Source organism: Protopterus annectens, chromosome 12.part0 (assembly GCF_019279795.1).
Source record: "Protopterus annectens isolate FY-2018-M chromosome 12.part0, PAN1.0, whole genome shotgun sequence".
NCBI classification, from domain to species: Eukaryota; Metazoa; Chordata; order Ceratodontiformes; family Protopteridae; genus Protopterus; species Protopterus annectens.
The window spans coordinates 223531109-223552618 of NC_056746.1; the positions used below are offsets into that span (position 1 = coordinate 223531109).

At 40.2% G+C, this 21510-nt stretch overlaps 1 protein-coding gene across 9 annotated transcripts in view; it reads left to right on the forward strand.

The window, feature by feature from the left end:
• The window catches only part of LOC122816469 (myosin phosphatase Rho interacting protein), a 3136467-nt gene that overhangs the window by 2470344 nt on the left and 644613 nt on the right, over window positions 1-21510 (forward strand). The window lies entirely within an intron of this gene.

Consider the following 21510-nt stretch of genomic DNA (forward strand, 5'->3'; position numbering starts at 1 on the left):
ATGGCCCCAACACCTGTCCCCTGATGGGTGATATGAGCATCTATATCACAGCAGGGACTTTGTGTCCTACCAGAATGCATGTGAGCTTCCAGACATGTCTCAAGGGGTACCATCACCGGCTTGGGAGCCATGTCCTTCCCAGTAATGGCCTTTATTGTTATGTAAGACTCATCTTGCTCGAGAGCAGTTGGCTACTGTGAAACCACCACTTCATCCTGACAGGTGAGTGAACTGTAAACTGCATATATCCTGTCCTCCCCCACCTAGCTCTTCCAGCACCTGAGCTGCTTCTTGCAGTAGGATCTTCTTGTTCTCAATCAGGGCTTTATACTTTTGTGCCATAAAGTAGAGACAAGGCTATATTCTGTACCTCTTCAATAAAGAGAGATGATGTGAGAGGCATTACTAAAGATTTGGCTGTGTGAGCCTTTCCTGATCTGTTGCCTGAGCTGAAGTATTGAACACTTACATGGACAAGAGTGCATAACATTGGTCATGATCTCCTATATTGCTACTTGCTTCATATAACACACTGCTGATATAGAATGAGGTGGTAGCAGTAGTGCTGCTAATATGGTTATAGGTGAATCGGTGGCACTGGGTTTTTATTGGGACGGATATCCGTGATCAGGGTGTCCTTTGTAAGTAAACTGTGACTGTTTAATTTTACCAGTATGACCATGACGATAGAGTTGTGAGTAGGAGAAATAATGAGGGGGTGATATCATGAGAGGGCACACGTCTGTCTGCAGAATATGCACTGAGACCAACCATGTTGTTGTACCAAACATTTGGAATGCATGGGAGTGGCAGATTTAAACTGAATATGATCATATCTTAGAGGTAACTGTGATAGAACATACAGTGTTCTCCACAGAAGCCCACTGTTGAGCTGTGCAAGTTCTGTAAATCCCTAGTCTGTAGCTGAATAGGCATTGTCTCTTAAAGAACACATTTTTAAATACATAAAAGAGCAATGTTTCTAATAATGTTTATGATAATGATTCTGGTTATATGAAAGTACAGAATGTGTTACTAAAAATGTATCCATATTATACATAAAATGATAAATATTTTCTACTTTCATTGATCAGTGTTAAATTAATGTTGTAGTATGTTTGTCATTGATTATATGACTGATCTTCTCATTGGTGTTTACATGCATGGCAACTTCAAAATACAATCTGATTTTCTTTCATATTAGCTGAGCTGCATGACCACAAGGCATGAAATTATTTTTGAGGGAAAGTTGCTTCATGTTAGGTTTCCAGGAGTCACATGCAAATAAAGCTTGCATTATTTATGTGGCTGCAGTTAGAAAAAAGAAGTTTCTATTTTGTATTACAATGCAGACATGTTTGACCATGTTATTTCATTGGGAGAGCATCTGCAAAGTGCTTGGAGGTGCGATGTTACTGACTTGAGTGCAGTGTGGTGTAAGAATGTCAGAGAAAAATGATTGTCTACCGCACTATTGCTGAAACAAGATGTCTGTGCTTTATGAGCATGTGCACATAGCCATACCAGAATGCACTTGATGTAATTTGTTTTTATTGTCTGTTTCTTTGTTTATTTGTTTTTGAACTGTTGTATTAAATGGCTGTTCCTATGCTTTTTAAATGTTTAAAAACATTGAAACAAAAAACACCCCCGCCCCCACCTCAGATGATGTGCTCTGCCCTTGATTATGTATGTGCTGGAAGTGCCATTTGCTTGTTGATATGATGATATCACATTTGGGTCGAAAGAGCTAGGTTAAGTAAGTTAACTGAGGAAGTTTCCTGAAAGGTATGAAGTCTAAAATGCAAATATGTCCTTCCATATCACTGTTGTGGTATTCTTTACACCAGGGATCTCTTACCAAGGTAGTCCAACATCCGTCCAGTATACCAAAGTCTTAGGATTACTAGTACATTGTACATGACACATATGCTCCCTGCTCATGGAGTAGTGCAAAAGGTGATGTACGGATGTACATACTTCAGACCTTCTCTGCTACCAGTCCGAACACCATCCAAGAAAATGCTCTTCGTGTTTCACTGTTGCAGTCATCACACTTGGGTTATCTGCCTGCAGGTAGCCCTCAGTCGGCCCGAATACCTATTATTTCTGTGTTGGTTGCTGTCGCTCCAGGACTGACGTCAGGTCGTCAGGGGTATAAAAACAGGCAGCCAACGCCATTACATCAGTCTTTCATGCCGAGGAGCCCGAAGCAGAAGCAGTTTGCATGAGTGCTGGTCGGCCGTTAACTGAGTTTTCGTTTCCGAATTGAATTATCCTGAAGTCTTCTAAAGCTAAGTACCCCGTTAGGGATCCTTTTTTCTTGCTCTAACCAATGTCAGAAAAAGTTAACAATTGTCTTGTCTGTGGAAAGTAAATACCACACCGAGAGTTCCATTCTTACTGAGTCAACTGTTTAGGCCCAGACCATGATGTATCTCGCTGTCGGTTTTGTGCCTTGTTCAACGCCCAAACTATTGGTCGTTGGGCCCTTGTTGCTAAATACTTTTGTTCTTGATCTCCGTATTCCGAAATGGCTTCAGTAAACCATCCTACTACTAATCTTCCGAAAAAACGTAAGGATAAAGAGAGAGACAGACCACACAGGTCCAAAGCTTCTGACAACACTTTCGTTAAGCTAGTCACCAGTTCGCCGGTACTCAGTGATGCGCTTTTGCAGCCCCTTATGCCCGCTTCACTGGATTTGCAGACCTCAACCGAGACCCGTTCGGAGTCCGGTATGCCACGAGACTCTTCTTCGACTATGGGACCTGTGGATGTCTCTACCTTGGATGGGTCCGGAGCCGCTGAGCAGGCACCCGCTGCTGAGGAAGTTCTTTGCACTACCAGTGTTCGACGCAAACTGACTTCTTTCCTGTCTTCAGTTCTGTCCAAAACTACCGAGTTTCTGAGGCCGAGTGCACGCTATGCCAAAAAAAGACGACGACCAAAGCTCTTGCACCTTCTTTCTTACCAGAACATCAAATGCTTAAAATGGCAGAAGACCTTATTATGCTGATTAGGGGAAGTCAGCCTTCCCCTGCTAAGAGAAAAAGAGACCTGTCCCCAGCAGCATCAACAGACCAAGAGTCTGAAGACTCTAAGGTTTCTGATTATGAAGACATGCCCTTATCTGCTTATGAGGATTCAGACGCAGAGGAATCCATTCCCTCTGCTTCCCCTCCAGAGGATTTTTCTTTTGGTGAAACCTTGCATACTTTAAGAAAGCATTTACACTAGGAATGCCAAGACTATCCTCAGTCCAAAAAGAAACTCAGAGAATTTCTAGATTTGCCACAACATAGGCCTTTAGCAATACCCCCAGTCCTGGATGTTGTGGATGATGTCTTTATGGAATCCAGTTTAACTCTTGATACTTTACCCCCTGCTCTCAGGAAACCAGACAGGTACTACAGAGTACCTGACTCTCTCAAATTCCTTTTCAAAAAACGTACTGCTGACCCAGAGGTTATCTCCCAGGGGCCCAAAGGTATCAAAGCAACTATAGCTAAGAATCCCACCCCTTTGGATAGGGATTCCAGAGCTTTGAACAGATGGGGTAAGAAAGTATATACTTCTGCAACTCTCGCCATTAGGGCTTTGAATTGTCAGTTTCACATGCTGAAGTACCAAGAACACATTATGGAATGTATTAAGCAAAAAAAATAGCTACTTTTATAGACTGTGCAGAAAAAAAAAGAATTGCAAGAGCTTATGCATTCTGCAAGCCAAGTAAGCAAGCATACTTTGCACTGTGGCGTTGACACCCTAGAAGCATCTTGCAGGGCAGCAGCCTCTGGTTCTGTACTGAGATGGCATGCTTGGCTTAAGGAGTAGACCTTGCCAGACCTTGTTAAATCAAAGTTATTAGACGCTCCTTTGAACAAGGACAATATGTTTGGCACCAAAGTAGAAGAGGTTCTTAAAAAGATGGAAGAAAAAGCTAAATCTATGCAGACAGTCAAAGAATTCTTGCAAGTACAGCCTCCTGGATTCAGTAGGCATTGCCGCTCAAAACATTGGTCCTTTCCAGGCCCCTCAAGGCCATCTCAAACTAGACCCAGGGGAAACAGACCCCCCTCCCCCCCCCAGACTACAGTCTCAGGATACACAGAGATCTAAGCAGTGGAGTGCCTCCACCTCTAAAGCAGGGAGTGCTAAGCCACCCCCATACGGAAAGAATTCCCAATGACTTCTCAACTCCACTCCCCAACTGCTTGTGCCCCTAGAAGGAAAACTTGCCCTTCATGCAAAAAACTGTATTCCCGTCACCAAAGATAGATGGGTCCTCAACATTGTATCCCAGGGGTACAAATTTTACTTCTACTCATTGCCAACCCCAAAAGGGTTCCCTGACCTTCCTCCAAACCAGTGGGCAGAGGCACAAAACCAAGTTCAATCCCTTCTTTCTATAAGGGCAATTCAACCTGTTCCTGTGGAACAGACAGGTCAAGGATTCTATTCCAGACTTTTCCTGGTACCCAGAAAAGAGGGCACTTGGCACCTAATCGTAGATCTTTCAATTCTCAACACCTTCCTGGTCGTACCAAAATTTCAAAATGCTCACCCTACAGCATTTTCTGCCTATACCAGCCAAAGATGCCTGGTTGGTCACCCTAGACTTAAAAGAAGCCTATCTGCAAATCCCTATAAGGGAGTCTTGCAGGAAATATCTACGCTTCAGAGCAGGATCTATGCATTATCAGTTCTTTGCACTTCCCTTTGGCTTATCCACTGCTCCCAGAGTATTCACAAAACGCCTGGCTCCAGCCATTGCTTAATGCAGATAGAGAAATATTCAAATTTACCCGTACTTGGACGACTGCCTGATTCAGGCAGACAGCCAGAAAATGCTGTTGCAGCAACTGACATTTGTAAAAAGCCTTCTAACCTCCCTGGGGGTACACCATCAATGAAAATAAATCAAAACTAGTCCCTAGTCAAAAGATTGTATTCCTGGGAGCAAGCTTGGACACAGCATCCCAGATGGCATTCTTCACTCCAGAAAAGCAAGCCTATTTGACAGACTGTTTTACTCAAATGGCCACCAGAACACAGCTATCCGCAAGGAAAGTCCTGCAGGCCCTAGGGTTCATGGCTTCATATATCCTACTAATTCCATATGCCAGACTGCATATGAGGAAACTTCAATGGCACTTAAAGTCTTTGGTGCCAACATTCTCAGGACCTGGAAACCATCATTCCTATCATACCCTCTCTAAGGACAGAGTTTCTTTGGTGGGCAGCAGCATGCAACCACAACAAGGGACTGCCCTTTACTCAACCCCACGCCGCCCAGACAGATCCTAACCACAGACTCATCAAACTGTGCCGGGGGGGGGGGGGCACACATGGGACGGTAAATGCATTCAGGGCCACTGGAGCCCAAGTCAAATTCATCTGCACATCAGCCAAAAAGAGAGGCTAGCTGTGCAGCATGCTCTGACAGCTTTCAGATCCCTACTCTTACCAGGACCCCTGCTAATAAAAACAGACAACACCACAGTTATGTGGTACATCAACAAGCAGGGAGGAACCCACTCTTACCCACTCTGCAGGCTAGCCATGGCCCTGTGTAACACGGCTTTGGATTTGCAGGTTCATCTGCAAGCTCAATTCTTCCTGCCAGGCAAACAAAATTCACTGGCAGATGATTTAAGCAGAAATCTCATAGATCCACACAAGTGGTAATCAGAGCCCAGCACCTTCAACCTTCAGATTCAGAAATGGGGGACCCCAGAGGTGGATCTCTTTGCCTTCCCCTGCAATCAGCAGCTCAGCAAATTCTGCAGCAGGACACCTCACAGCAGAGCCTGGAAAGTGGATGCCCTATCCTTCCAGTGGGTGAATGTCTCAATCTATGCCTTCCCCCCTCTGGCCCCTTCCCTCAAGTGTATTGCTTAAGGTAAGACAGGACAGACCAAGGACAATTCTGATTGCCCTGGACTGGCTCCGCCAGCACTGGTATCCACTCCGGCACAGCCTGTCACCTACACCAGAACTCAACCCTGCTGTCTCAGCAGGGGGTGTCATATCTTGCATCCGCACCTGCAAGCTCTAAATCTTGCAGCCTGGCTTATTCCTTGAATTCTCCCCCAGTAACCAGCCTAATCAAGCAGGTGCTGGATGGCATTCTTGAAGCCAGAAGACCAAGTGCAAGGAAATCCAGTGCTGGTAAGTGGAAAAGGTACTGCTCCTGGATTCAATCTAAAGGAAAGGACAGAACTCTGCTCTCCCTGCCTCTAATCCTGGATTACTTAGCAGATCTACTCCACAGAGGCCTATCCTTCTCCTCCATTAAGATCCATGACTCTGCCATTTTGGCTCATTACAACACTGAACCATCTCTCTTCTCTCGCCCTCTTATCAAACGGTTCCTTAGAGGGGAAAACAACTTAAGGCCTCCAAGTAGAGGACCCACCCCTGCTTGGGACCTTAACTTTGTACTGGAAAAGCTCACGCTTCCTCCCTTTGAGCCTGCAGCATCAGCAGAGTTAAAATTCCTCTCTCGGAAAACAGCCTTGCTTCTGGCCATCACATCAGCTGGAAGAGTGTCTGAGCTACAAGCACTTATGACTGTGGAACCCTTCATTATTTTCCATGCTGACAGGGTTTCCCTCAGGACTAACCCTTCCTTTATGCCTAAAGTGGTGTCCAGTGTGGCTTTCAACCAATCTATCCATTTGCCAACTTTCTTTCCTAATCCTCAAAATAAAGGGGAAAGGATCCTGCACTCATTGGACGTGTACAGACAGCTCAGATTATCACTTGAAAGGACTAAGCCCTTCAGGAAATCTGACCAGTTACTAGTCAGATTTGCACCATGGGCAGAGGGCAAGGCCATTTCAAAACAAACAATTTCCAAATGGGTAGCACACTGCATTAATTTCTGCTACAAGCACCATGGGAAACCAACCCCTCAGGGGATCAGAACACATTCCACTAGGGTAACTTCTATCTCTACAGCATTCCTCAGGGGAGTCCCTACAAGGGACATCCTGGAAGCTGCTACCTTGGAGTTCTGTACACACCTTCACCAAACATTACCACCTGCCTATCTTTTTCAAATCCAGGGCGAGTTTTGCAACAGCAGCCCTGCAAAGCATACTAGCCAGCCCCAACTCTTCTTGACTGCCTCCACCCTTCTTCAGCTTTGGGAGTCAACCCAGTTGTAATGACTACATCAGTGAAACATGAAGAACATAGTACATTTGTGTGCACTTACCATAAATGTAGATGTTCGAGTGTATTCACTGTTGCAGTCCTGGTTTCCCTCCCTCCAGCCCCCTTGTCTCTCTCTCCTCTCTATGTCTATTACTCACCCCTTTCAGGGGTATTGGTTTTGGTATTTACTTTTTACTGGTGGTGTTTTCCCCACCATAACTTAGCTCCCTATTTGGGATGTTCCTGACATTTGGGGCAAGAAGAACTGATGTAATGGCGTTGGCTGCCTGTTTTTATACCCCTGATATCAGTCTTGGAGTGACAGTAACCAAAGCAGAAATACTAAGTCTCTGGTATTCGGGCCAACTGAGGGCTACCTGCAAGCAGATAACCCAAGTGTGATGACCAACAACAGTGAATACACACGAACATCTACATTTATGGTAAGTGTACACAACTGTACTTTTCTGCTCTTCAAAAGGAGAAGGGGTTTTATTCCAAGATGTTTCTGATCCCAAGGAAAGAAGGCACCTGGAGACCCATTTGGAATCTTTCTCCGCTCAACACCTTTTCAAAGTTTCTTTCCTTTCAAATGCTGTCCATTCAAACCCTGTTTCCTCACTTCTCCCTCAGGCTTTCCTAGTCTCTCTGAATCTGAAGGATGACTAGCTCCATATTCCTATTCATCCCTGTTTCAGGAAATTTTTGTGTTTTTCTATTTCTTTTGTGCATTTTCAGTTCTCTGCTTTGCCCTTTGCCCTTTGGCCTCTCTGCTGCCCCAAGGGTCTTCACCAAATGGCTCGCTGCTGTAATTTCTTTTTGCAGGATGAGAGGAATACAAATATTTCCTTATTTGGATGACCAGCTCATTCAGGCCTCATCTCCAGAGACCCTGCTATTTGCCTCTTGCAAAGCCTAGGGTTTGCAGTATATTTCCAAAAATCCTTCCCGATTCCTTCTCTGGATCATGTTTTTCTTGGGTGCAGGCTCCAGCCCATTACTATGCTGGTCCCTCCCAAGGCTTTGACTCTGATTGCCTTTTTTAAATCCCTTTTTCCTCTGGTCTCAGTTACAGCCAGTGGGTTTCTAAGGGCTCTGGGGTACATTGTTTCCACCATTCCTATGCTTCCTGTATCCAGACTTCATATGAGAAAGCTACAGTGGTTCCTCAAGTCAGTTTGACGTCAGCATTTTTATGCTTTGGCATTTCCACTTCCTCTTCCATGCCTCAAGCTAGAGTTTCAATGGTGAATTCATCAACTATTTCTCAACCCAAGACTTCCTTTTCAGCACCCAGTCCCCTCACAGGAACTCTTTTTCAGATGTCTCAGCCATGGGGTGGTGAGCTTCTTTTGGCCCTCTACAGGTTCTGGTCCTTTGGTCTCTTTGTCAGAGGGTGGTCCATATCAACATCAGAGAGATGAGAGCTGTCCTCTGGTTTGGTGCCTTGCTTGTAACCAGGATCCACTTTCTGTGGAGATCCTCTGTTTGTTTATTTGTGTGAGTTGCTGCATGCTGCGTTAGCATATTCTTCAGTTAAAGTTCACCTCTCAGTTATGTCTGCTAGTCTGCCATTAACTTCTCCTTTGGCATCTAGATTTTGAGGTCAAAAATTTGTTTTAAAGCTGTCCTTCATATCAGACCTCCCAGGAAGCCTATTCCTCCTTCCTGGGACCTTAATTCTGTTCTTGAAAAATTGACTCTGGCTCCTTTTGAGTCTGCAGCTTCAGCTTCCTTGCAGCATTGTATTTGGAAGACTGTTCATTTGGCCCTTACTTTAGCTGGAAGGGTGTCTGAGCTTCAGGCCCTTACTACGGTCCTTTAGTTTTAGTTTTTCACAGGGACAGGGTGTCTCTTCATACTAATCCTTTTTTATGCCCAAAGTGGTTAATGCCTTGTCACTTAGTCTGTTCATTTGCTACTTTTTTCCCTTCTCCACAGTCTGTTGGCGAGAAGTTTACACACCTTGGATTTGCGTAAACAACTTAGATATTACTTAGATAAGACTAAAGCCATTTGTAAATCTGAGCAACTCTTTTGTTTCTTTTCATCATAGGTCTCTAGGTTTGGCTGTTTTTAAGCAAACAATTTCTTCCTGGACCTCTAAGTCCATTTTTTGTTACTCTTTTCATGAGAAAAGCCTTTCTACTTCTGTAAAGACTTGACTGTACCAGAACTGTGGGTTCTGCTGCTGCTTTTTTCAAAGGATTGGATACCGCTTCCATCCATGAGGCATCTACTTGACTTCTGTACATACTTTTACTAGACATTATAAACTTGATATGATTTCCAGAGCTAGAACTGGGTTTGCCAGGGCTATCCTACATGGTTTTCTTGATGGCTCTGCTGAACCTTCTTCCTCTCAATTTTCTTCTTGAGCATTTGTATTCTTCCTGGTGTAAGGAATACTGCAAATGTGATATGGAAGGACTTAGTACAGTTGTGTAAAATTTTAACATTACAGTAGATGTCCTTCCCTTCACTGTTGCAGTATTCACTCCCTCCTTCCTCCCCCCTTTCTTTACTCCTTTTTTCCTTCTGGATGCATATGTTCCTCCTTTTATCCTTGACTGTTGTTCCTCCTGTCTGTATGTATGTCACCTTTATGCCGTACTCCGTGAGCGGGGAGCATATGTGTGATGTACAGTGTAATCCTAAAGATTTGGTTTACTGGTCGGACGTCAGGCTGCCCTTGGCAGTGGATCCCTACTCTAAGGAATGCTAAAACAGTGAAGAGTAAGGAAATCTACTGTTATGGTAAGATTTTAGACAACTGTACTGTTTGTCACTATTTAACAACTGCAATCCTCAACTACTTGATGGAAAACCACAAAGGTTGTTAGGACTACTCTAAAAATAGAAGACAAAATTGGGAAATTCAACAAATTAACATAACAATGGAGGAGTATGAATGTCCAACAAGTGACCGTAGCACAGAACAATACAGTATGTTTCTCTACTACTGTTTCCTCCCTCATGTAATCACTTCTTCCGAAGTAATTATCCAATCTAGACATGTTTCTGTTTTTTTTTTTCTTTTCAGTCACATGCACCCACACTGCCACTCTTTCCCAGTAAATGCATTAGCAATTTAACTTCACTTCATCAATGCAGGAAGGTGTGAATGTCTGTTTACTTACAACTGGGGCTGGAGGAGGGGTCAGTGTTGCTAAATACATATCTACTTCTAAAGTTCTTTTGCTATAGTTCGTGTATAACTTTCATATCTGCTAAGTGACTCATCTTTGGTAACCAATATGACTAGGTCCCAAGTAAATCCTGTTGGGTGTTACTGGTCATGAGACTATCACTTTGATAACAGTAGCCACACAGGGCAGATCATGACTTGGTAATATTGTCTTGCATGTAGTGCCTGGTGAATGTTCTGATGACATAGGCAAGTGCCAGCATAGCCAGCTGGAGTTTTGTAAACAATGATAAGTCTGTTGAATATCAAACTGATTTATACAAGATGCTTGTGTTACAAATGTATTAGAACTGTATGTCATTTGTATGCCAAACTGATTTGTACAGATGATTGTGCTGAAAATGTATTTGTGAGGTTTGCTTGTGTTAAAATGTTTGAACAGCGCACCCTGCTGAAATTAAAAGAAATGTACATGTATTATTGCAACTAAATTAAATGTATACGTTTTAATAGAGGACACTGGGACAGCAAAGGTTAACTTTAAAAAAAAAAATAAGGGAGATGTAAATAAGCTGTTAAACCATTAAAATGGTACCCCGCAGTGCTGAATAGGACCAGAGACGATAGGTCTGGGAAAGAGCCTTTGTTCATTAGCTCAGTGAATAGAGGAGCGGCCCCTGGCACGGTCTTAAAGATTTAGATGTGTATTGTGGCCATCTGTGTTAAATTCCTGTCTCAGCTTCAAATGAGAATAGTGTGAGAACCTATGGTCAGGTGAACAGATGAGGTCATTCTGCCAGCTCTCTTAGAAGTTGTATTTTAGATATTAAAAAGCGAAATCTCAGAATATTGAGTATGCTGTTTGGGAAGCCTGACTAGAAAGACCCTCACCCACAGCATATTGCGTTGCGGTAGTTAAGTAACTTAACTAGGGAGCTGTATTTTTTTAGATTCAGTCAGGAATATTGTGAAGCTTAGTTTAGTGTGTGTTTTTCTTTATTTGTATGAGTCTGTTCATCACTGTTAATTTCAATATTTTCTGTGATTTGAACTCTGTGGTTTATTATAAATATATATTCAGCATTTCATGCTTTTATTATGTATTATTAAATGTATTTAAACGTTTTATTGGGGCTGGTCCTTGTAGAAAGTGTCTAACCTTTGAGAATACTTATATTTAGTTGGTGACATTGTGTGGGCCACTCCAGAAGGCCTTGTCATCTTGGTGAACTACTGGCATTTATATTAATATTGCAGTATAATTAGACATCCTTTGTCAATGGCCTTAGAGAAGCTGATTGTGGAGTATCTGGTGACCGTGATAACTACCTTATACTCTGGGCAGAAAGGGACAGAGCAGATAAATCTGTGCCAGCCTTTCCCCGTGTGTGTGTGTGTGTGTGTGTGTGTGTGTGTGTGTGTGTGTGTGTGTGAAATAATGAAATCTATGTTTGCATGTGTGTCATTTACTTTGGGGCAGGGCACAAAGCACTGGGTTTACAGAAAGGGTGGTGGAGGACTTGCCTTGGACACTCAGCTAAGGATTTAACCCTACAGCTGTACCAGTGGGGAGTCTTACTGGGCACCTGGAGGGAGACAGATATAGAGACATCCAGACCCTGGGCTGTGTGTGTTCCTTTTGTGCTCCTAAGTATAATTGTACTTCATGCAGAGAAGTCTGCATCTGGAAATACTGAATGCATTCATTTGTATTCCAATTGCATGTCCCTCTCCAGTGTCAGTGGTATGAATTCAGGCTCCTTGATTACTGGCCCAGAGTGGGGATGACACATATTGGTGGCCATCACATATTGCTAGTAGTGGTGGGCATCACAGATGTATTTAGCAAAGATTGTGTGGCTGCTGTGCCATCATTGGTTGCTAACTTTTTATGCACCAAAGCTGTGGATGTGGCCACAAGTCTAGATGAGGGATATTTTGATGTGTTTAGCAAGGACTTGCTATTTATGTACTGGAACTCTTTGCAATTCGATCAGCTGTCTGGAAAGTGTAACCTTAGACACCTTTTTTACCAGTTCTTTTCAGTGAGTAGGGGACAAATAATTGATCATGCATGCAGAGAAGGATTGGCTCTGTCTAGTTAAAATTATCATACAGTGAAAGGCATTCACCTTTTTAGAACTTGAAGAGAAGAAAATTATCAAGTTAATGGATTAATTCAAGGGTTGCCTCTGACTTAAACAAAGGATTTGTCCTGAGCACCACTCTTTCTTCTGAAAAGTTAAGGTAGGATGTTTTACTGAAAACTCTGGGGTGCAACTCTGAAATTCTTTTTGTGAAGTTTATAGCCATCAGGACAAAGGTTTTTTAATATAAGAATTTTAGGACTGCTGTGACTACCAGTTTGAATGTTAGTCTGGTATGATTTTCTAAAATGAAATTTAGATCCCAAGGCGAGATTATATCTCCTATTGAACACCTCAAGTGAAAGGAATGTTTTAGAGAAACAGTGTCTACTTTAGTAGCAGAGTAACTAAGGCCCTTTCATATATTTGCAAAACATATTCTAGTAATCTAGGGATGGAGGCCATCATTTGGTCCCTGTTTAAATTCTGTCCATTTTTAGAAATGCAACCATTTACCCATGGTAGTTTTATTGATTGGGGAGTTTTTGAGCGGGCATGAGGATGCCAAACTTTTTTTAATGAAATTTTAGGTTGCTGACTGTGAATGGAATTAAAAAGAAATCGGTCAATTAGCATCAGGGAGTGTAAGGCTATGTAATGTTTGCCTTAGTGTGTGAAACACTAGTCTTGGGGATGAAGAACACAGTGGCCCATTTTCTATGTATGGGAGAAGGAGAGGAAATCAAGTTTGTCAGGACCAGTATAGGATGATGGAGATCACCCTAGTTTGCCAAGGTTTCACTTTTTTTTTTTTTTTTTTAATTTCTCCAAATCTTTTGGGTTTCTAATACCATACATTCATAGGTGTGTACTAGGCTAATGGCCTGGAGCTTTTACAAGCCTAGCCCATAGGATTACCCTGACATCGTGCCACCCGACCTTAATTCCCAGTGCCTCTATTAAGTAGAGCCACTGAAGTGATCCCCGGAGTGAATTTTTTTATTTCCCATCCACTCATCAAGATTTCTCTTGAAGGGAGGGTGGAGCCTAGCTGGCCAACTGAGAGCAGTGAATTTTGAGAGCTCCATAAACTAGTATAGTAATATAGGAAATGTTATTATTTTCAAGTTGAAAATGTCAGAAATCTATAGATAAAAACTACTAAACTACATAAATATCAATTTTGCTGGAGATGTACAAAAATTTTCCTGTCAGGTAACTTGGAGATATATTGAGTCACTGAATATAAACAACTCAAGAAATTATCATCCAGATGCTGCTTTGAAAAAAGAACTGCAACTGATGGCACCTATCTTACAAGGAACTATCTTTGAAGATGGCAGGCTTTAAAAATTACTTAGAAAACCTCAAATTAAATTCTCAAAAGCAGACTGATACTCTTAAGGAACTATTACAGCAACATCATTCAAAAATAACAAATATAGCAACTTCTCTAAATGACATTGAAGGGAGACTCAAAGAGGAAGAATTCCAAAAAGAATTTCTACTTAAACAGAATACATGGCTGCTTAACGAAATACATGACTTAGAAAACAGGGAAAGGAGAAACAACATAAGGATCTGTGGTCTGCCTGAAAACACTGAAGGAGAATACATTATTTCATTCTTAACCTGGATTCCTGAATTTTTAGACTTGAAAGAGGAACTTTCATTTGGAATTGAAAGGGCGCATAGAGCACTGAGGAAACCTGCTTCTAATTCAACAAATGCTCCACCTAGATCCATAGTTATAAACTTTCTTTCATTTCTGGACAAGGAACTAATATTAAAATCTGCTTGGAGAAAATCACCCTTAAAATGCAATCAAAGCCTGATAAGGTTTGACAGTGATTATTCTTCTAGAATACTAGAACAAAGGAAAAAAGTCTGGCCAATAATAAAACTGTTGAAACAAAACAACATTAAAGCACAGCTGGCCTTTCCAGCCAAGATAAAAATACTTTTTGCCGATGAGATGAGAACCTTTAATAACTTAGAAGAAGGTACTATATTCATCAAAAACAACAACGTAGTGTCTATCCCAAAAGAAATGGAATGGATAGCCCCAACTCTTAAAAGAATAAAAGAAACAAATCATTGGACTGATGCTGGAAAGAAGAAACAAAATACTGATTCCAAGATAGCGGTCCCAAAAAAATAACTCTTAAAACTACATCTCTCAAAGTATGAACTTGTATGGTACATCACTTGTCATCTGTTTTTATTTAAAAAAAGGAGGGTTTCTTAAACAACTGAGAAACAGTAATGATTTTTTCAGAATTTTCAGAGAGTCCAGTAATTCTTTACAAACAAAGGTAGATCAAGATTGGTTACTATTTATATTATATATAAGCCAAACAAAGCAACATATAATATAAACATAGAAGGTTCTATTCCCCTGCTTGAACTCGATGAATACTTATCTTCATTTTTCATTGTTTTTTCTTATAATAATTTAAGTAATTAACTAATTCAACACAGTACCATTCATCAGATTTCAGACTCAAATGTAACAAATTAACATCATATATAAAAACAGTAACAGTAGAGCTGTTTTGAAAAAAAAATGCCGAGATGGAGACTAATGTCTTCTTCATTTAAAGTATAATTTAGAAATGTCATGTATATCCTGAATAACAGTAGCAAGCTGTTAGTACAAATATCATCATTATTCTGTCTGTAGTTTATATCAATTATGGCAGGTATCAGCTACGAGTGCTGTTTGATCAGTCCTGATATGGTGTGCATGGATGCAGCTGTGTTTGGAAGCTAGTACAAATTTCATTATTATTCTGTCTAAACATAGTTAATATCGATTATGGCAGGTGTCATAGCTTTGAGTGCTGTTTGATTAAGCTTGACATGGTGTGTGTGTGTGTGGATGCAGTCTGGCAGCTGTTGTATGTTGCCGTTTCCGTCTCCAGGAAGTTGTGGGTTGTGGCTTGTGATCGAGGTTTACTGATGCTTGTGTATTAGGAAGAGACATTTGGTGTTTTAGCCTGGTTCCAGGGAAAGGGGGTGGATAAAACTGGATTTGGGGTTATTTTGGCAGAGAATAGTTTGTTTATGCATTTGCTGAGTGAGAGGTGGGAAGGCTGGAATAATGTGTTATCTCTTTTTGTGGCGGCTTGTTGGGAGTTTTTTTTTTTTTTTTATCTGTTTGCTTTCCGTTCTTTTCCTGGCTGCTGCCTCGCTGAAAGGGAGGGAATTTAGGCTTGAAGTTGCAGTGAAGTGAAGCTTTGCTTCAGGTGCATCGTGAGCCTCTGGTATGCAGTACACAGACACACTAACAGAAACAGACGCTCCCAGGTTGCTATGATAGCAGAGACAGAGTGATGGTAATGCTTAACAGCTCTGAGGAGCCTCAGAGATGATTCATGGCAATGTTTTTGGTTTAAAAAAAAAAAATAATAAAAGGGCTGTTTTAAACCACATGTACACATATTTATGGTATCCCAACACTTTGTTTAGCTCATTAAGTTGATTCTTGATTAAAAAAAAAAAAGGAGCAATTTTATATGTAAAACGTATTTTGGTCCAAACACATTAAGGACGTGCAAAAGAGTGGAAGTCTGAGTTATTGTGAAAGACTAAGAGCACTTGGTCTTGTGCAGAACCCTTTGCAGTGGTCTGGGAGGTGAACTTGCTCGGATGCGTTGGGCATATGGGGATAGCTGATTCTAGGGGTGTTTAGGGTTGCCAGGAAGTGCTAGAGTCTCATCAGATTTCATTCGTGGAAATATCTGTGGGAATGGAAGGTGTGTTGAGTGGTTCATGGCAGAGTGGCCACTGCATGGAACAGGCTAGTAAAATGGAACAGGACAGATATTGGTTTGGATATTTTAAGAACAGCCTGGAAACACACCACATGAACTAATGAATGGTATTCTGGCAAAACTGGATGGGTATTGTTGCCCATACTTGAAGTACTGATATGTGTGTTTGTAAGGATGGAAATATACTTATAACAAATAAGAAACAAGTAAGGTCTCATAATTTTAAGTTTGTGGACTGTATAAACATGCTTAGAAGGAGCTAATAATAAGAATAATCATTACAGCTTGTGGTCTCTCAAATTACTAAGCAACAGCAAAAAAAAAAAAAAACAGTAGTAATGTATGATTTTCGTAAATCTAGACTTAAAATATATAATCGTCATATAAGATGAAGCAGTCTGCTGAATTTAGATATTCACTACAGGATTTAATACCATGGGCTTGTGTATAACAACACTACTGTCTTAACTTGTCATAAATGACATAAACTACATTGAACATCAAGGGGAAGCATGATGATTTTCTTATATAAGTAAATATGCATAACAAGTTCCTTTCACTTGAATTGTAGTTTTTGTAACCCACCTTGGCCATATTTAATACTTAAGTGGTTACCAAGGTAACTAATGTCTATACATGACATCAAACTGACAAAGTTGTTCAAGAGAAACAATAGAAGCCTGAACTTGAAATGTCACAGAATGTAACAATCATATTCTGAACAAGTAGTATTAAATTGACAATAGGCACTCAGTTTAATAACATGGGCTTGTGTATAATAACACTACAGTTTTAACTTGTCATAAATGACATTCACTATATTGAACATCAAGGAAGGAAGCATGATGATTTTCTCATATAAGTAAATGTGCATAACAAGTTATATATTTGCTTTAACTTGTGGTTTTGTAAACCATCTTGACCATACATAATATTTCAGCTGTTAGCAAGGTAACTAATGTTTTATACATGACAGCAAACTGACAGAGTTGTTCAAGGGAAACAATAGAAGCCTGAACTAGGAATGTCACAGAATGTAACAATCACATTCTGAACAAATAGTATTAAATTGAAAATAATCACTCAGTTTAACCTTTGTTGATTATACAAAATAGAATGTTGCCATTTAAATCTAAAAAACTTTCAGTATATGCCATAAAATGGCAATTTATGAATATGGAAAGGGAACTTGCAGTCATTAATCACAATAAGTAAATTTGTTGTTTTTAACCTATAATTTTACAAGAAATGACAGCTATGAAAATCCTTATGTGTAGGAAATGGGGGAAGAGGGGGATGCACTGATAGTTAAAATGCACTAACTTTCATCAATGTTCACATAAAACAAACTTGATGCTTTAAGTAAGTTAGCAACAAATTGATTACTTAAATGTTGGCAAACAATGACATATAACTTCTGATATATCTAGTAAAATGCATTGTATTATAAACATTAGGTATAAATATTATTACTATCTGTTTATATTAAGTAATAAGTTTTGAAAGACTTCAGTAAGGGTTGAATATGTTAAATAACTGTGTGCTATAATCTTTTACTGAGGTTTTATATATGACACATCCTATTTTACTATGATTGAATTGCTTGTCATCTGTCGTTCATGTAAATAATTGCTTATACAATAAGTAGACATTTATATTGTATTAGAATTCTGTCTAATCTACAATAGTACTAAATCTGTTCAAAATAATATAAATATTGCTTATTCCTATTACAAATATTCTCCATATGATAATTCAAGTTATGGAGCTCAGATGTTCTGGATTGTCAAGGTATGAGTGATAATCTGATGGATTTGGGTTTATCCATCATATTAGGAATGATTTTCATTCCATGGCTAGGGCAGATCTTAGTTTTGTTAACATTTATTAATGTAAATTTATTATTTCACAAAAAACATTTTTAGTATGCCTGACCAAAATATTACTTTATTGGTAAACACTCAAAGTGTAAAACTGATCATTTCCTTTAAAAGCTCAAACATGTACTTCATAGTTATCAGAGAAAACTGTTTAATAGTCACAATAAAACTAAAAATACATAGTCTAAATAACTTACGATGGATTTAACTTTATTATCTTTAAATACCAGTTGGCTTAAACAATTCTAGTAAGAGATCAAATCTACTGAAATATTTAAAATTGAACAAAGCATAAATCGTCTTCCTTCAAGAAACTCATTTCAAAACAAATGATTAAAAATGGAATCCTAAGGAATATATGATATTGGTGCAATCCACTTATAAGACAAAGACAAAAGGGGTAACAGTTTTATGGAAAACAAATGTGATTAACCCAGAAATCATTTATAAGTATGAAGATAAAGAAGGCCTTATGGCATTAGTCGTCTTCTTCTTCTTTCGGCTTTTTCCGGTTAAGGGTTGCCACAGCAGATCACCTGTCCTCTCATGATTGGCAGTGGAGTTTTACAGTGTCGAGTTGCCTGCCCGGCACCCAACCTTCCACGGAAGGCACACACATGCATGCACTCACGCCTAGGCCCAATTTAGAGTATGAATTCACTTACAGCATGTCTTTGGGATGTGGGAGGAAACTGGAGCACCTGGAGGAAACCCACTCAACTACAGGGAGGACATGCAGACTCTGCACAGAAGGCACCCCAGCAGACGCTCAAACCAGAGAACCTCTTGCTGTGAGGCGGCAACGCTAACCGCTGCTCCACGGCAGCTGCCCGCCTTATGACATTAGTAATAGTTAAATATAATAACAGAATATGAACCCTAGCAATCTATAATGGTTCCCAGGCATTGGAACAGAAACTGTTAAAAAAACACTCTGACTGCATTTCCAATAATTATAAAGGCAACTTTATATTAGAAAAATATTTTTAACTGTATATTTGATATTTCTGAAACTGCAAATAAAAGACCGCTGCATACATCTGCTGTATCAAAAGCTTTAAACAAGTTGGTAGAATCATTTCATTTTGTATATACTTTCAGATTTAAAGAAGATAAATCTTTGTTGTTTTCCCATCAGGATCACAGATTTGGTACCCAAACTAGAATAGATAAAATATTTGCTGCCCATGACTTGCACTCTAAAATCATTAATTTCTCAATCACTCCCTGCCCCCTTTCAGACCACAATTCATTGATACTAAAACTTCAAAATGGGTACAAACCATTAATCTTTAACTCCAGAATTCCAGCATATGTAAGTAAAATTAAAGAGTTCAAACCCTGGTTATTATCTGAATTGCAGTTCTTCTTAGATGTTAATTACACCACAGAGGTAAATAAAGTAATGATATGGGACTTATTAAAAGCTTATATATATGGTAAAACCCTAACTTGGTATAAAAAAAGTCAGAGAATAGGATTCTAAATTATTAGATCTGCAATCCAAACTTTTGTTAGTAAAAGCTGAAAAAAATCAAAATCGTTTGGAAATGAAAAAGAAAAGTATTAAACAATAAATAAAATGGAATTCTAATAGATAAAACTAGTTTACCTTTCGAAAAACTGAAAATTAATACCTTGGCCATTTCTCCCACATCTGCATAATTTATCCACAAGAATCAAAATATAATCAAAAGCTAATAACATTAAAAGCATCTTCCATGAAAAGAAAAGGAAAATGTCTCGGATATAGGTGACATTCTTGATGCCTATAGAAATCACTATGTGAAACATTTCCAAAAAGAAAATATACATATTGATCAATTAACTCTAGATGAAAAATGTTCTAATATAAAAAATACCAGAAAAATTAAAACTAGATCTCCAAGCACCCATATCCTACAAAGAAATTACAGATGGAATAAAAGAGGGTAAAAATAATAAAGCTCCAGGTATAGATGGCATAATTATGGAAATATATAAACATTTTCCTTCAAAGATAGTTTCATAGTTTAGTACTAGGCTATCTGCCCTGGGGCATTTGTAAGCCTAGCCATAGTGATGTGGCTTTCGCCACCCCATGAAATAGTACAAAAATGCACAGAATAGATTTAGAATACTGTGCCTCTGTCTAGTAGTGACACAGTGAAGGTCCCCTTATATAATAGAATTAGTTTACTGTGCCACTGTCTAGTAGTGACACAGATGGTGACCCCTGGGGTAAACTTACGATCTCCCATCCACTCATCAAGATTTCTCTTGAAAGAGAGTTAGTGAGGGGCTCTGCCTAACATGAACTGGGATTCTGTTCCAGAGCATGGGAAGCCTCTGGGTTATGAATCTATCCCTCCAGCATGTCGTATTCATACTTGTGCCAAGGTTTAAGTCTTTAGCTGTCGTGGTTCTGATGGATTTGGATTTTTTGAGGTGGAGCATGTCCATCAGTTCCTGATTGGACATGGCCTTGTACGTCAGGCACAGATCACCTCTGAGCAGGCGGTATGCTACTGAATAGAGCTGGAGTTTCTTTAGTCTGGCAGAATAAGACATATGTTGGAGACCCTTGATCCTCTTGATGAGGTACTTTTGTGGTCTCTCCAGCTGTTGCAAATGCCGGGTGAGGTACATACCAAATGGGGCATTGTACTCAATCATGGGTCTGATGAGGGAGGAGTATAGGGGTACAGTGACATCTTTGGATCTGGATGCGAATCCCTTTATGATGAGGTGTGCAAGGTCAAATGTCTTTCTAACCACTTTGGCAATGTGGGTGTCAAATGAGAGGTCGCTGTTGACTTGGGTTCCTAGGTCTCTGATTACTTTTTCCGTACTCAGTGGGTTGCTGTCTATGTGATAATTTGTGGGTACTTTGTTTTTCCCAAAGGGGATGACTATACATTTTTTGGCATTTAGTTTAAGGCCATGACTCTGGCACCAGTTGTCCGTTTCTGTGAGGCCTTTTTGTAGGATGTATGTGTCTGCTGGTGTATCGACTATGGCGCCTAGTTTGCAGTCATCTGCAAACTTTGTCAACCACAACCCTCCCATGTTTGCTTTAACATCTGAGAAATAAATGCCGAACAAGAGGGGTCCCAGGACTGATCCCTGTGGGACACCACTTGTGACTGGCTTTGAGTCTGACATTGCTCCAGCGATTTTAACTTTGTGGGTTCTGTCCTTTAGCCAGTTTGCAACCCATCTAGTGACATAAGGGTTTACAAATAAGCTGTTGAGCTTATCTATGATGCCTGAGTGGGGTATTGTGTCGAAGGCCTTAGCCAAGTCCAGGTAGGCTGTATGGACTGCTTTGCCCTCATCAATGGCTCTAGTGACTGTTTTGAAAAATTCAACGAGGTTCAAAAGGCAGGATCTGCACTTTACAAAGCCGAACTGAGTGGGATCAAGTGTCTGTAGGTCCCCAATGTCTCAGTTTGAGTTCCATAATGATTCTTTCT